Below are 17,229 nucleotides of genomic sequence, written 5' to 3' on the forward strand. Positions count from 1 at the left end.
GCTGCGGGCTTTGACCGGCTGGACACTCACATCTCCTACTGTTCACACGAGGGCCTGGTGAGTTTGCTATTTTGTTGAGCTTTTGTTATTTTTGTTGCTTTGGACCTGAATAGGCGTTTTAACCCTGTTTATAGGCTATCACACACCAAATCAAAGATAAATACCCTAGACACGAATGAATGTAGTAATAGGGGTCGAACACAAGGAGACGGGAATTGCGTTATGAAATGCTATGAGAAGAATTCTATCTAGGTCGATTTCAATTGGTTGGTTGGTTTGGTTTGATAACTTGCAAATAAAATGATGTAAAATAATATATGATAAAGGAGTCTAGCGGAGTCGAGTCACACATGCAAATACGTAAATATTCATGCCAAAATTATGAATTCTTAATAACAACAATTGTTGAGGTCTCGTGACAACCACCTTTCGGCCTTATTGTCAACCATAGATCGGGTCCGAGAAAACTATCGTTATGACTAGGTCATTCTGCTAACACATGTTTAGTCTATTTCAATTCCGTGCCTCTCGACTTATAGAACGGATTAACAAACCTAATCAATGCTTATGGCCACTAAACAAAGATTAATCAAAACAAGGCAAACATGTGATAGAAACAATTTATTGATATTATAGCATCCTAACTTTAATAATTATAAATACTATTTATGCATGGCTTCCCTATTCCCTAGACATATGAAACTACTCACTCATAATGGAAATTAAACTAATAACATTTGATGTAATAAACATGATAAATATGAAATTGCAACTAAAAGAACGGTTGATATGAAAAATGATGCTAAGAATAACTAAAGATGAAACTAACATGTAAATGACAAAGTGGCTATGAGTAATTATAAATATGAAATAACAATATGTTAAAGTGACTAATGACAATATAAAACTAACTATTAGTAATGATAACAAAATAACAATGTAGATAATGAAAAGATTAACGAAATAACTTGCAAAGGAAATGACAAAAGTAAATAACGAAATGGAACTTAGAAATAAGATTATCGCAATGGAGAATGTAGAACTCAAATACGAAGAACAAACAACCCAAGTAACTTGAACAAGACTTATATTGAAACTTGAAATGCTTAAGAAATTGTTTATTAACAAAGGAAATACTTAACAAAATGTAAACTAATGAAAACTTAGAGAATTTGTGTTGCTTAGAGTATTATGAAGGATGTACAAGAGTGTAAAAGATATTCCTCTAATGACGGATTAAGGCCCCTATTTATTGTAAAATAGGGGCATAACGTAAAATCCCATGGACTGGGTAACCCCGATCGGGGACTGGCCACCCCGATCGGGGTCGTATGTTTTCTGGCTTATTGCTCTTAATTCCTTGATTAAATGCTAAGGGGATACAAACTTCATGATTAATGTCCCTTAATTCACCCGGTTAATTGTATATTTGGGCATCCTAGGAGCATCTCTAAGCCTGACTTTTCCACTTGCATGACTTGGACATTTGTTTGGGCTTGATTTTCATTTCTTTATTTTGTATCAACCCATGCTCACATTGTAATACTCCGCATTTTAGTTGGAGTACTCAGTTGAGTACTTGGTTGGTACTCGGTCGAGTATGTGTTACTCGGCCGAGTGCACTTGACCGAGTAAACCGGTTCAGCAAATTTGACGGTTTCTTTTTTGTTTTGACCAAGGGTTTTGTTTATAAGGCTTAATTAATTTTAGTTCATTTTAACATCTCTAAAAACCATTTCTAAACCTTGAGAGAGGGAGAGGAAAAGGAATTGTCGAGCCTTTCATTTGATTGAAGATTTCTCACCGATTTTAACCTAATTCGATTTCCCTGTTTGAAGTCGATTTCATTCAATTGTTTATAATGTTTTAAATTCTTCGTCTCCGAAAAGTTTGTTTATTTGAAGTCTAGTTTATGCACATCAAATTTCGTAGTCAGATTATTTATAGTTTGTCCCAGGTGATTTATTTATGAACATGTCGCCGAAAAGTCCGCGAATCTGATTTGGTTGTGGAAAATGATTTGAAAACCTAATTTATATATCGATTCAGTTTTGGGGCATTTTCATACATCATCTTTGTAGTGTCTAGATAACAATAGGATTTGGAATTACCGAAAAATGATGTTTTAAACTCATTTTATGAATCAATACGTTTTATGTGACGGATTCAGTCAGCTTTTGAAAATCAGTCTGAAAACCCTTGATAAGTTTGGAATTTGAGAAAAATACGTTAGATACGATTTGTAGCTAAGACTCATGGGGTTCCAATCCAATTGGTCTTGCATCGATTTGATTTTTCTGAAATTAGATATGCATTTTATACCAAGTCTGTCATGTGCTGGAAAATCAGGAAAAGTCGTGTTTGTTCTTTAAGTTGATATTTCTATTAAGTTATGATGAGTCTAGGTTATGTGCATGATTAATTGAATGAGTAGGTGTTAATTATACATAATTATGTTATGTAGGTGTTGGATATGTGAAGGATCATAATTGATTGCTTGTGTGTGCTTGGATTGCGAAAGGTAGGGTTTTTCTACTCGGTTTACTGTTTAATTGTTATAAGATTATGTGGTAATTGTTGTACGTTGGTGTTGTGATGGTTGATGATGATGTTTACGAGGTGCATCCTCGGCTGACTGGAGTCACTTGTGGGAGTGGCTTCACGCCCTAGTTTCGCCCTCTGTGGAACCCGCCACAGAAGGGGATGTGCACATTAATGAACAGGGTTATCACTCGTTGATGAGAGGGGGCTTAGATGGGGATTGGCTGCGGTCCCCCACCGGCGGTGAGAATTATCTGTTGCGATGGGTAATCTGGCAGGGTTAGACACTTTAGTGTGTAGTCAGTTACGATATGTGATTGGGAGTTGGAGGTGGATGATGATCAGCAGTTTGTCTTTTGTACTTGTCTTATATTGATTATATAGTAAATGACCCCGTTGTTGTTTTGTAAAATATGTGGTGATCCATTTGGGGATGGTGAGCAGATTGTGACAGGTGATGAGGTTTACTAGCTATGGGGTCGTCATGGGGAGTCATCACTCGAGTCTAGCTTCCGCTGTCAAGAGTTTTAGCATTTAGTTTTAGTTGTTGAACGTTAGTAACCGTTACTTTGGTTTTTGTATTTTGGAACTTGTAACCATTAATTATTCATACTTTAGTAATCGTGTTTTGAATTGGTAACTTTGATATACTAACCTCCGGCAACCGAGATGGTGACGGTCTCTCATGCTAGGGTGGTCCTGGTAAGGCACCTTGGTATGTAGTGGTGTCACAAAGTGGTATCAGAGCGACGATTCTGGAACCTAAAACCAATGAACCCAATGAATATAGAGAGTCTAAATAAAATGAACCCGGGGAGAGTTGTTTGAAGCTACCGCAAAGACTTGGGAGTCGTTTCGAAGTCGCATTGAGGCCCTTTCGATCTCAAACCGGTCACATGGGTGTATGTTTGAGTCATGTGTGTGTTATACCTATAACTTGAACCCTGTGAAGTTGTTGGATGAATGGTGAAAGTGTTGGAACATGGTAATATTTAAAAGGTGAATTGTGAATTCGTGCATGATAGATCTTGAGCATGAAATATGTTGATCATGTTACCTGTTTATTACGTGGCTTTCAAAAGGGTAGTGTTACATATGTATATATCTTGATAGAAAACATGTTTAGGTATGTTTACGATAGTTGTAGCTCATTTTTTTGGCATGACTCGGCCGAGCAGGGCGGGTACTCGACCGAGTAATCAGGCACTCGATCGAGTGTGGGTTGGTGTATACGTAGCAGTAGCTACTGGTTGTGATCACTCGACCGAGTAATAGGCATACTTGACCGAGTGAGGCATACTCGACCGAGTGACGTTCATACTCAACCGAGTTTGTTTTATGTGACCGAATCTTATGACCAATTGTAATACGTGATGTTAAGTTTGTTACTTTGTGTTTGATAAATGCTTGGTTAAGTACCTGGGGAAGACAAGTACAGTAGCATAAAGGATTGCAAAGAATAAAGACTGAAAGATGAATTATTTCTCAGATTCTACTTCTTAATTGTTTGGCTGCTATTTTATACATGGTTAAGATATTTTAATAAAATTTTTATATTTATTAGTCTCGTGTGTTAGCTTTCATTTGCCACTAGTTTCATGCCTATACGAGTTACGGATTAAGAAAAACAAATATTGTAGTTAGAAGTGGTCAGAATGTTCCTGCACAGTGCTAATTTCGACCAACGAATTTGTAAAATTTGCCATTTTATATGTATACATGATTTTTGAGTTATTCCAACTCCCCTAATTACTAGACTCATAGAAGTTTCCAGATTGATAAACCTCACTTGATATGGATGTGTTATTAATAAATTATGATTTTTACAAATTTACCTTGAAACGCGACAAATTGCCGATAGCAACCTGTTTTGACCCGTCTGTTTGGGAAAATCCTTATAAATTGATTATTTTTGCTTTGGACCTAATTTCAACTCTCACCCTTCCGTGACTCCCTCTATTTTCTAAAAATTATAAAAACTCATGTATTCATTAAATTGTTATTTATTGGTGATTCTGTAAGTTATAGCATGCTTTATAGTGCATGTGAATGTGTGTTTGATGACAAGTTTCTAATAAAGGTTACACTATGAATTTCGAAGTCTTAGTTTCTATGTTTTGGCAACATTTTTAGGTGACATGAGAAGTAGCTTAACCTATAAGCCTATGTGGAATAAGTGATGACATTGAAAGATAGGGGGTGTCGTGTCTTATATGCCACTTATTACATGACGATGTCTGCAAATAGCATGAATATGAATGATAGCTAGGTTGATTAAGTGGATTGATTGTTGCACATATTATAAATAGTAACAAATGTGATTACGTGCAAGTAAATTGTGGTTACCTAAGCTAACGAGTCTGATTGAGTCAAATATGTTACATGGTGGTTGAGTATATTATCGCCATGAATATGGAATAGAACATAATATGTGTTGAATGAATCATTGTAGGATGAGGTAAGTCGTATAATAGTCCATGAATAATGTACGATGAGTTAATGATGTTATTAATTATCATGTAAACTGGGGTAGATATATAAATAAGAAGCTAATATGTTGAAACGGAAGTATTAAGTGATTTATTTGCATGAAATTAGTCTAGCATGTCTAGTGATATGACAATATATGATTGACGGTGCAAATAGATGGCTTGTGTGACGACGTGAGCAGCTGAATGATAGTTAATTGATGGTAATATATTGGTGTTGAAGTGTGCACATTTTTTTTAAAAATTTTTATGATCCACATGAATTGACATGGAACATGTTATTAATCACGATGCAAATGATGATTGTCCTAGTATGTACCGTGCTTGTAAACAAGTGCATAGTAAAGATTCGAACATGTGTGGGTACCGAGTTTGAGCATGATGTGGAATTACGGGTTATACATGTATAATTGATTCATGTACATATTTTAATTTATTTGCCAAGTAGTACTAATGTGGATACAAATTTGTGCGTAATAGTGAAAATTAACAACTTATACTATGAATGTACAACTTAATGATAGTAATGAGCATGAGTAACGATAATATGGCTTTTGTTGGTTATATCCCTTGTGCATTTTTTATAATTGCGATGAAATTGGTAACTCTGTCGGGAAGCATGATTAGTAACATAATAAGTCAAGAATGTTTGGTTATTTGAACTAGTAATAACATTGATATGTAATTAAAGGTTGTGTTATTGCATATGTTTACTGTTCGAGTATATGTGCATAAACAGTTATTTTATTTTATATTGTTGATAACATACTTAGTAAGTTATTAGTATATGTATAGCACTCGTACATGTGGTCGACAATGATTGGCGAATTATGACGGTCTCCAGGGGCTTGACATTGTAAATGGCATGAGATTTTGAGATGAGGTTATTAGTTTATAATACGTCACGTGGTGCTGGTTGTTTAGTATCCAGTTATAAGTGGAAGTTGTTTATAGTGGTTGGTCTCGTCCTTTTGGTATTAGTTGGCTAAGTGAGCTTTGGTCTGCACTAGGGCTTTACGAGTTGTTACTGAAATGTGACATGATTTGATCATTAACAATCTCCTAGGAACGAGTTAAATATGACAGATGAGCATAAATATTGACCTTATGTGGTGATTTGTGGTTTGTTATATCGTTAAAGATGTTGGGGGTGCATCACGAAACCCCGGGGTTTGTAGGTATATGGGATGGATAAGAAACTTCGGGACGAAGTTTGTTTTTAGAGATATGTAATGTGATACTATGTTTTTCTATATAGTTATTTGGATTTCCATTGGTAATTACTACTTCAAACAATGCGGTAACATGTTTATTATATTGAATGATAGCTTCCGTGTGTCGTTGAACTATAGTTGTATATGTTGTTTATATGTTTTATTTAGAATTGAATAGTTGCATATGCTGTTTATATGTTTTATTATTAATTGTATTTGTGAGGAAGGACTGTGATATCGCGTGGCTTGTGTGGCTTTATATGAGTTAGGTTACGGGGACGTAACCTTCATTTTAGGGGGGATGAAATGTGACAACCCGAGTTTACTCAAGTTTATATGAGTTAGAATAGATTTTTCTAGTTATGCATATGAGTTATATTATGGGTATGAGTTATATTGTGCTAATTATATGTGATGCTAGGTGTTGTTGGTTGTAGTTGGTGTGAACTTCGGGGACAAACTTCTTTTTAAGGAGCAAAGAGTGTAATACTCCGTATTTTAGTTGGAGTACTCGGTCGAGAATTTGGTTGGTACTCAGTCGAGTATGTGTTACTCGGCCGACTGCACTTGACCGAGTAAACCAGTTCAGCAAGTTTGACGATTTCTTTTATGTTTTGACCAAGGGTTTTGTTTATAAGGCTTAAGTCATTTATAGTTCTTTTTAACATCTATAAAAACCATTTCCAAACCTTGAGAGAGGGAGAGGAAGAGGAATTGTCGAGCCTTTCATTTGATTGAAAATTTCTCACTGATTAACCTAATTCGATTTCCCTGTTTGTAAGTCGATTTCATTCAACTGTTTATACTGTTTTAAATTCTTCGTCATTGAAAAGTTTGAAAAGAGAGTCCTGTTTATTTGAAGTCTAGTTTATGCACATCAAATTTTGTAGTCAGATTCTTTATGGTTTGTCCTAGGTGATTTATTTATGAACATGTCGCTGAAAAGTCCGCGAATCTGATTTGGTTGTGGAAAATGATTTGAAACCCTAATTTATATGTCGATTCAGTTTTGGGGCTTTTTCATACATCATCTTTGGTAGAGTCTAGATGACAATAGAATTTTGAATTACCGAAAAATGATGTTTTAAACTCGTTTTATGAATCAATACTTTTTATGCGACGGATTCAGTCGGCTTTTGAAAATCAGTCTGAAAACCCTTGATAAGTTTAGAATTTGAGAAAAGTACGTTAGATAAGATTTGTAGCTAAGACTCATAGGGTTCCAATCCAATTGGTCTTGCATCGATTTGATTTTTATGGAATTAGTTATGAATTTTATACCGAGTCTGTCATGTGTTGGAAAATCAGGAAAAGTCGTGTTTATTCTTTAAGTTGATATTCCTATTAAGTTATGATGAGTCTAGGTTATGTGCATGATTAATTGATTGAGTAGGTGGTAATTATACATAATTATGTTATGTAGGTGATGGATATGTGAAGGATCATAATTGATTACTTGTGTGTGCTTAGATTGCGAAAAGGTAGGGTTTTTCTACTCGTTTTACTGTTTAATTGTTATAAGATTATGTGGTAATTGTTGTACGTTTGATTATCTGCTGATTTTTATTGGTGTATTGGAGTTGGTGTTGGTGTTGTGATGGTTGATGATGATGTTTGCGAGATGCGTCATCGGCTGAGTGGAGTCACTTGCAGTAGTGGCTTCACACCCTAGTTTCGTCTTCTGTGGGACCCGCCACGGAAGGGATGTGCACATTAATGAACAGGGTTATCGCTCGTTGATGAGCGGGGGCTTAGGCGGGGATTGGCTGCGGCCCCCCACTGGCGGTGAGGATTATCTGTTGCGATGGGTAATCTGAAGGGCTACACACTTATCTTATTTTGATTATACAGTAACTGACCCCGTTGTTGTTTTGTAAAATCTGTGGTGATCCATTCGGGGATGGTGAGCATATTGTGACAGGTGATGATGTTTACTAGCTATGGAGCCGTCATGGGGAGTCATCACTCGAGTCTAGCTTCCGATGTCAAGAGTTTTAGCATTCAGTTTTAGTTGTTAAACGTTAGTAACAATTACTTTGGTTTTTGGATTTTGGAATATGTAACCATTAATTATTCATACTTTAATAATCGTGTTTTGGATTGGTAACTTTGATATACTCACCTCGGGTAACCGAGATGGTGACGGTCTCTCATGCTAAGTGGTCCTGGTAAGGCACCTTGGTATGTGGGGGTGTCACACACATTTCTTTATGCTCGGGATTCTTTTACTTGGTCTTCTCCAAAATGCCCTTCCGTTTGCATGTCTTGTTTCTTTTAGCCTCGTGCTCTCGTAGTGCTTGAACATTTGACGGAAAAAAGCTGTAAAAGCTACATTTCCTACAAAATACAATAAAAACAAGCAAAGACACTAGAACACGGAATTAACTCACAAATACACTAATAAAAGTGTGATATTCAATCAAAACCGAGCTAAAATAAGGGGTAAAATCAAACTCCCTCAAGCTAAACTCTTGCCTGTCCTCAAGCAAGAAAACATATCCCATCAATTGCAATATGCTAAAACAAGCTATAAGCATTATGATTTAAAACCCGAAACAACATGGGCATAAGGATAATGCAAAAACATAGATGAGATTTACATGGCTGCGTAGCATGGATGACTTCTAATGAACTTTTCGGCCCTTGCATGACCTTTTTGACTTTGGAATCTCACGATTCACTCAATACTCATTATACGTGAAAGGATTTTTTTATATGAGTAGCACTCACCTATCCTTGACTCATGAGAGTGTACCCACAATCTAATATGGTAATCATTTCAAATCACAAGCCAAAAACAATCAAATGCAAGCATGTAAAAGAAGCCAATGGGTTGAAGAAGACAATATGTAATGGGTAAGAAAGGGGAACACATGAATTATGGTTATATGGAGCTAAGTCAAGCTAGCAACAACCAAGTGTAAGGATGCTCAATCCCAAAACTAAAACCAATATTTCAATGCAAACCATAAGAATACTCTCCAAAAATTGATGATAATACACGAGAGTTCTCTTAATTCAACTTTTTTTTTTCAATTTGATTCATGCTTTTTTTTTTCATTTTCCATTCTTTTTCAAATCTTTTTTTTTTCATAACTTCTTTTTCACTTCTTTCTTTCTTTGATAAACCAATTTCGGAAAATAGGAAATCCGGCATAACCAAGCTCACAAAGACTAAAAATTTAGCATATCCCAAATGAGTGATGCGTGTATTTTATATAAGGTTTTTACCTCATTTTTACACGCATTTCTGTATTATTTACGTGGCATCTAGCTACAAATACCCCCGATCCGTCTACTTTGGTTCGTTTTGTGTAAATTGCAGGTATGGACCGAAAAGAAGATAAATCAAGCCTAAACTCGTCCCAATTGCATACATTTCTGGAGAACAAGGAATCCGAGCTTGGAATCTGTCACTTTGAAGACGTGTGAGCTGGTTTCGGAAGGTGTCTTAGTGCCTAATCGTGCCGAAATAGCTCGATCGACTACTTTTCCAGTCGATCGAATGCTTTACATAAAGAAGATTACACGATCGAGTAGTTATAGTACTCGATCGAGAAGGCAATACAAGGAGTTACTCGATCGAGTGGTTTATTTCCACTCGATCGAAGGGTTTGTCGCTTAGTTGCTCGATCGAGTGGTTTATTTCCACTCGATCGAGTGGTTTATTTCCACTCGATCGAGTGGTTTGGCCTGTAATAGAGTTTTTCCGCCTAATTTCGTATGGGCTTTTGTAATTAAGCTTTAGATTAGGTTTAAGGGGGAGATTTTCGTATGCTACTAAATAGAGTAGACTGCGTAACTCTTCCTCATTCACTTCTACTTTTATCTTTTTTCTACTGCTTCTTCACTTTACTTTTCTTCTACTCTTTTCTACTCGGATTCGGATTTGTAATCGGTATTATTTCTCCTTTTATTTCTTAATCGCAATTATTATTTTGTTTCTACCTTTCCCTCATTGCTTCATTTTTGTCTTATTTGTTCCTTCTATTTTTATTATTATCATGTTCAATTTTCGTTATCTATATATTATTGTTGTTGATTCGATAGTAATGTGTAGCTAGTTCCCATTTTGCTAAGACTAGGGAATCCATGATTATGAAGGGAGAGTGATCGAATTATTAGGTTCATTCTTGTGTAGTCCTTGTTGTTAATCGCTGCACTTAATTGTCTCTGCCTAAATGAGTCGACGCAATTAGGCATTTAAATCATAGTAAACCTTGACCTAGACCGGAAGGTTGGAAAGGGTGGGACTTGTAGCGAACATTAGGGAACCTTAGTGAGGGCGGAAGCTTAGCTATTTGTGCTTTAGGGCGAATTGAGACCGGAAGGAGATATTCACTGCCTCTTTGACCATACTTGCATTGACCTGAGACTTAGATTGCTTGACTGAATGATCATGGTGAACCGACTGTCTTAGCTGCTTTCCCTTTATCTACTTAATCCTTATTCTCTGCCTTTTCTCTTTCTCATTCTCATTAGTTTAGAACAACCCAATTAAAACCCCCAAATTGGTTACCGTGACGAACTTAGACAAAGTTGACATTTTCCCATCTCCCTGTGGAGATCGAACCAACTTCCCTAACTATATTAGTTAGAGCCAGTTGGTTATTTTTGATAGGTATACGACTGCCCTGTCAAATTTTGGCGCCTTTGCCGGGGAGGTATGCATCCATATCTGTGTCTGCATGTTTTCTTGCATTTTCGTTTGCACGTTTATTTTTTTCGCATGCATTGTCGTTTTTAATTCAAAAATCACATAAATTTCAAAAAAATTTCACGTTTAATTTGAGTCGGAACGTTTGAACTTTGACGCTACATTGAATCCCTACCTTAGCCCTGCATTTTCTTGACATTTAGTTAGCATGATATTGCGCATGATCTACGAGTTTTTGTTTCTCTCTAACCTGAACGAATAGACTTGACTCACATATTAGCAAGCTACACTACATTTTGAGGTTAGAGCTTTATAAACTGGTGACATTCATGACCGGTTTCATTTCGGATGTGAGTAGTACTCTCTGTAAGGCATGTAACATCAATTTGCATAAGCATGAGTCTAGTCTTCTTAATACCTGTATGCATTCGGTCTGTGGATGGTGACACATGTTAGGAGAGGTAGTTCCCTTTTATTTCATTCTACCTATGGGCCCCACATAGCCAAATTGCCTTTTTGTCATATTAGCTATATTCTATAATTTTTCCTACCCTAGCCGAGCTAGCGATGAGTAGCTGTTTGGAATGTTTTGCTGCAGTTTGGTTATATTTATCTGATTTCAGAAGTTGGTGGAAGAATTGAAGGGTATGAATTCAAAAAAATGATGAATAAAAATGAGAAAAAAGAAGAAGAAAAGAATGAAAAGAAAAAAATTGGAAATACGGAAAAGGAAAAAAAAATCATGTGCGAAAAAGAAAAAACGAGAAATTGTATAATGATTTTCACTCCCATGTTTCATTTATATTTTATGGGGAGTTGACAAGTTTATGGTGTATTGTGAGTTGAGTGCATTGAATTTGCACCGTTTTGTTTTGTTATATTGAGTACGAAGTTGGGATGCAGTTCAATATTTGGATTCGTTGTTGCTAGCCTGGCTATCAACTCCACATATCTAAATTCATCTTAGCCCCTTCTTACCCATTACCTCACTTACCCAAATGTAAGTCCTCGGCACGTGTCTTGGTCATTAGTATGGTTGGAATGCATATGTACGGTTGTAGAGACTTTATTCATGTTAACTGCATGCATGTTCTTATAGGTCGAGTTAGGTGAGTGTCTTTACTTCTTTCTATCTTTCACATATATACTCACCTCGTGCCTAAATTTGAGTGATGAGCGACCCCTGAGAGTCCGATACTTTTGAGTCTTGCAAGGTCGACGGTTCATTAAGTTTGAAACATTGATTTAATTCGTTTGCACCTATCATCTGCCACTTTGTTAGTTGTTGTATTAAACTGGTTATCGTGGGTGATTTCTAGTTGATACGTTAGTCCCGTTCCACTGTTTATTCTTAGTTGCATTCATAGTTTGCTTGGGGACAAGCAAAGGTTTGGTTTGGGGAGATTTGATGCGTGTATTTTATATAAGGTTTTTACCTTATTTTTACACGCATTTCTGTACTATTTACGTGGCATCTAGCTACAAATACCCCCGATTAGTCTAGTTTGGTTCATTTTGTGTAAATTACAGGTATGGACCAAAAAGAAGATAAATCAAGCCTAAACTCGTCCTAATTGTATACATTTCTGGAGAACAAGGAATCGGAGCTTGGAATATGTCACTTTGAAGATGCGTGAGCTGGTTTCGGAAGGTGTCTTAGTGCCTAATCGTGCCAAAATAGCTCGATCGACTAATTTTCCAGTCGATCGAATGCTTTACATAAAGAATATTACACGATCGAGTAGTTATAGTACTCGATCGAGAAGGCAATACAAGGAGTTACTCGATCGAGTGGTTTATTTCCACTCGATCGAAGGGTTTGTCGCTTAGTTGCCCGATTGAGTGGTTTATTTCCACTCGATCGAGTGGTTTATTTCCACTCGATCCAGTGGTTTGGCCTGTAATAGAGTTTTTCCGTCTAATTTCGTATGGGCTTTTGTAATTAGGCTTTGGATTAGGTTTAAGGGGGAGATTTTCGTATGCTACTAAATAGAGTAGACTGCGTAACTCTTCCTCATTCACTTCTACTTTTATGTTTTTTCTACTGCTTCTTCACTTTACTTTTCTTCTACTCTTTTCTACTCGGATTCGGATTTGTAATCGGTATTATTTCTCCTTTTATTTCTTAATCGCAATTATTATTTTGTTTCTACCTTTTCCTCATCGCTTTCATTTTTGTCTTATTTGTTCCTTCTATTTTTATTATTATCATGTTCAATTTTCGTTATCTATATATTATTGTTGTTGATTCGATAGTAATGTGTAGCTAATTCCCTTTTTGCTAAGACTAGGGAATCCATGATTATGAAGGGAGGGTGATCGAATTATTAGGTTAATTCTTGTGTAGTCCTTGTTATTAATCGCTGCACTTAATTGTCTCCGCCTAATTGAGTCGATGCAATTAGGCATTTAAATCATAGTAAACCTTGACCTAGACCGGAAGGTTGGAAAGAGTGAGACTTGTAGCGAACATTAGGGCACCGTAGTGAGGGCGAAAGCTAAGCTATTTGTGCTTTAGGGCGAATTGAGACCGGAAGGAGATATTCACTGCCCCTTTGACCATACTTGCATTGACCTGAGACTTAGATTGCTTGACTGAATGATCATGGTGAACCGACTGTCTTAGCTGCTTTCCCTTTATCTGCTTAATCCTTATTCTCTGCCTTTTTCTCTTTCTCATTCTCATTAGTTTAGAACAACCCAATTAAAACCCTCAAATTGGTTACCGTGATGAACTTAGACAAAGTTGACATTTTCCCATCTCCCTCTGGAGATCGACCCGACTTCCCTAGCTATATTAGTTAGAGCCAGTTGGTTATTTTTGATAGGTATACGACTGCCCAGTCAATGAGCACCCTAACACCTATAACATAGCTACTAGCTTAACAAGGTAGGCAAGTATATAATGTAGCTAGATAAGATGTAAACATGTGTAAGGAGGGGCCACAAATGGGCAACAAAGTCAATGTTAATGGCTTCAAATGCAAGCATATAATGAAAGTAATGCTCATAAAAGATGAAATAAAAACCATACTTGTGCGTTATTGATGTAACACACACACACCATAAGGAGACCTACACTCACCTAAGTGAGACCGGAAAAAGATGTACCGGTCCAAGGAGGTTCTACCTTACCATTTTGTGGCTTGCCAAAGTCAAGATCAAGCCTATTTGGTTCAATTTTTATCTTACACCTACTATGTCAAGACATCCCCATGAAGCAAATCCCATCAAATAAGAATGAATAATTAGCTAATAAGCTATCATTAGAATAAGCAAGAGGGCGTAAGTCCTTTAAATCATTAAGTTTGTATCCAATGACTTTCTTGTGAGATTTTAAAACATGAAGCAATGAAGACAATTGACGCTCACACAAATGAGCACTAATAATGATCGGACACATCTCCTCATCATCTAGAAAAGCATATTTCAAATTGGAGGGGAGAGGTTTTAGTTATGGTTTTTGTACTGCAAGGTCTTGAGGTGTATAAACCAAACCTACAAATTGTGAGCTTTCCTCCAATGATAGCTCTTCTCCATCCAATGCAACCTCCAAAGCATCAATCTCCTCACTTCCAATATCATCATCACCTGCAAATGATTCCAATAGCAAGAGTGCCTCCAAAGGATCTTTAACCAAAGATCGAGGTATAGAGTCTTCTATGACAACTTCAGAAATATCCAAAACGTCAATAGAATAACAAGACTCTTCTATCATTGGACTCTTAATGGCATTATTTAGGTTATATGTGACCTTATTGTCACCCACTTCAAAGTCAACTTACCATTCTTGACATCAATTACTGCACCCGCAGTATGTAGAAAGGGTCTTGTGACACCCTCACTTATCGCGGAAAAGTAAACACGTAATTCTAGAATAAAACTGCATGGATATGTTTGTAATAGGTTCGATTGGGTAAAAACCTGTAATTTTAAAACCTGAACCTGTTATAAAGATATCCAAATTGGAAGGTGTCAAACATACAAGGTCTAACTAGAAGTGTCATAACATAACCATCGCTAAAGTCGCGAATAGCAAGTTATACAACCAAATGTAAAGAGGGAGACATATGTCCCTAAAATGTATGTGACATAAAAAGTGTTTAAGGGTCACAATAAAATAAAGCCAATCTTGGTTCCAAGGTTACTTTGCTCGCTAGCTCGTCCATGTACCCCATATATGCATCACCTACCTGTCAATCGCATTTTATACAAATACGAAAGCCACAGTCAGTGGGGAGTAACTCCGAGTTCTCCCAGCCACGAAATGTCATAATTAATATAACATGTAAACATAAGAATATGAATACGAATCACACAATGCCTTAGCATATAGATGCTAGAAAATCGTGCTTATCATGTGAACAACAATATAACAACACATAGTCCTAGCATGTGAATACTAGACCGACTCATACTACACTATCATGTGAATCACATAACATCCAGGAATCCAAACTCTATCAACCATAGCCGGCTTGCATCTCACCTTCTATGATTCATAGAATCACCATACAAGAAAGGACAATATATCAAAGACAGGCATAAGTTCTTAGTCCCGTCAATAGTCACTCTGTAACTCGAGTCTATACCACGAGGTAGGGAAGATAATCGAACCGGTATCTTGGCTCAGAGGTTCTATCAAAACATGGCCAAGACACAACACGACCCTAGCCTAAAATCTGCGCAGACCTAGACATGCGGATACACACCACCGCACCCAAGACCCACAATTTTTCTAAAACAAAGTGAGTACCCTAAGGAGTCCACCAAAGGGTTGGCTAGTACTTAAGCTGACCACTTACTATCAAAATAAGTAACGAGGTCATGCCCCAACTTGGATATAATCCCACCAAGTCAGGAACACAGAGGCTATCAAGCAGTGAACATATACTCGTCAAAGACTATAATGGCCTATCTATGATGAAGGCCGAAATACTCACCTAGGACCTAGTCCCAGCTAGTCCCAGCTTGAATACTTTAGCCCACACCACACAAGACAAGTAGGATACCCAATTCAGCTGACAATCCAACAATATCTCCATTATTAATAATAATCCAAATTCCAGCTAACCGTTAATTTCATAATTCATGAGAACAAGCTAAAATGGCAAAGAGGCAACAAGATCAAGTATAAGGCAACAATTCATCCAACAACCAACATGTGAAATGATAATTACAAATATCAAGACATAACATAAAATTTCCAATAACAACCAATCTCACCTCAAAGACAAACCCTCGACCCGAGTCCCGCGACGGGTCATCGGTCAAATCGAGGTCGATGGTTTAACCTAGTTTGACCAAACTCGTTCGGTCAATCTGGCCCAGCTCAGAGTCTTGGCTTACTTTGGCCCAAATCACAAATTTATCACAATATTATTCTCATGCTATTTCCAATTTATATCATGTGAAAAACGAACGTAACACATTATCAATCACCTAAACACTTAACAAACAACCAACATAACATTAACTACTAATGTGACATTAATTCGTCGAGTAACTCGGAATAGTTACCTTACGCTAGCAAAGAGACAAGTAATAACTTGAGAAAGCTTCTAAAACCCAAAATTACTCTTCATCTTCAACCACATATGAGCCACCTAAAATAATTATGTGAAAGGACGATATTAACGAATTATCTTTATATAAAATATGAGACGGAAATTAATTTAATTATATTTTAAATAAACCAAACTAGCGTCAAAACAATTTATAGACACGTCTCAAAAGTTATTATGACAACCTCAAACTCGGCCTAACCACTAACTACACATGGCCTCAAACTCGTGACTTAGCTAGGCCACGGCCATCAAACTCGCCTAAAAGCAAGCCATAAGGAGTCCGACAAGACCACCACCCGACTACCCATAGCCACCCTTCACCCTACTTCATAACCTGGCCCAAAAATCAGTCCAAAACAGAACCCAAAAGATGCCTAAGTTCGACCCCAACTCCAGTCCTCAAATGCAAAGTGAAAACCCACGATGATAGCTCTCGTTCCTGCCCAAAACAGAGTACCAATCATCCCTTTAAGACTCCATTCTCGCGCCTAAAAACAGTCCTAGCTGAGCCAACTAAGTCAGCATTTAAAACGGTTTTAGAGCGGAAATCCACAAGTATGAAGCAACTCAAAAACAGACCCTAAAGACTACAAAAATCGCCCCAACACAGAGTCCAAATTAGTCCAAAACAATCCCTACATGTCAGTATACACCGTCTCAACTATAAAACACACCAATTATCACCCAAAACAATCCATACATGTCAGCATACACCGTCTTAAATATACCACTTACTAACTAGCATCCCAAATGATCCCTAG

This window comes from Silene latifolia, chromosome 8, assembly GCF_048544455.1.
Source record: "Silene latifolia isolate original U9 population chromosome 8, ASM4854445v1, whole genome shotgun sequence".
Taxonomy (NCBI): domain Eukaryota; kingdom Viridiplantae; phylum Streptophyta; class Magnoliopsida; order Caryophyllales; family Caryophyllaceae; genus Silene; species Silene latifolia.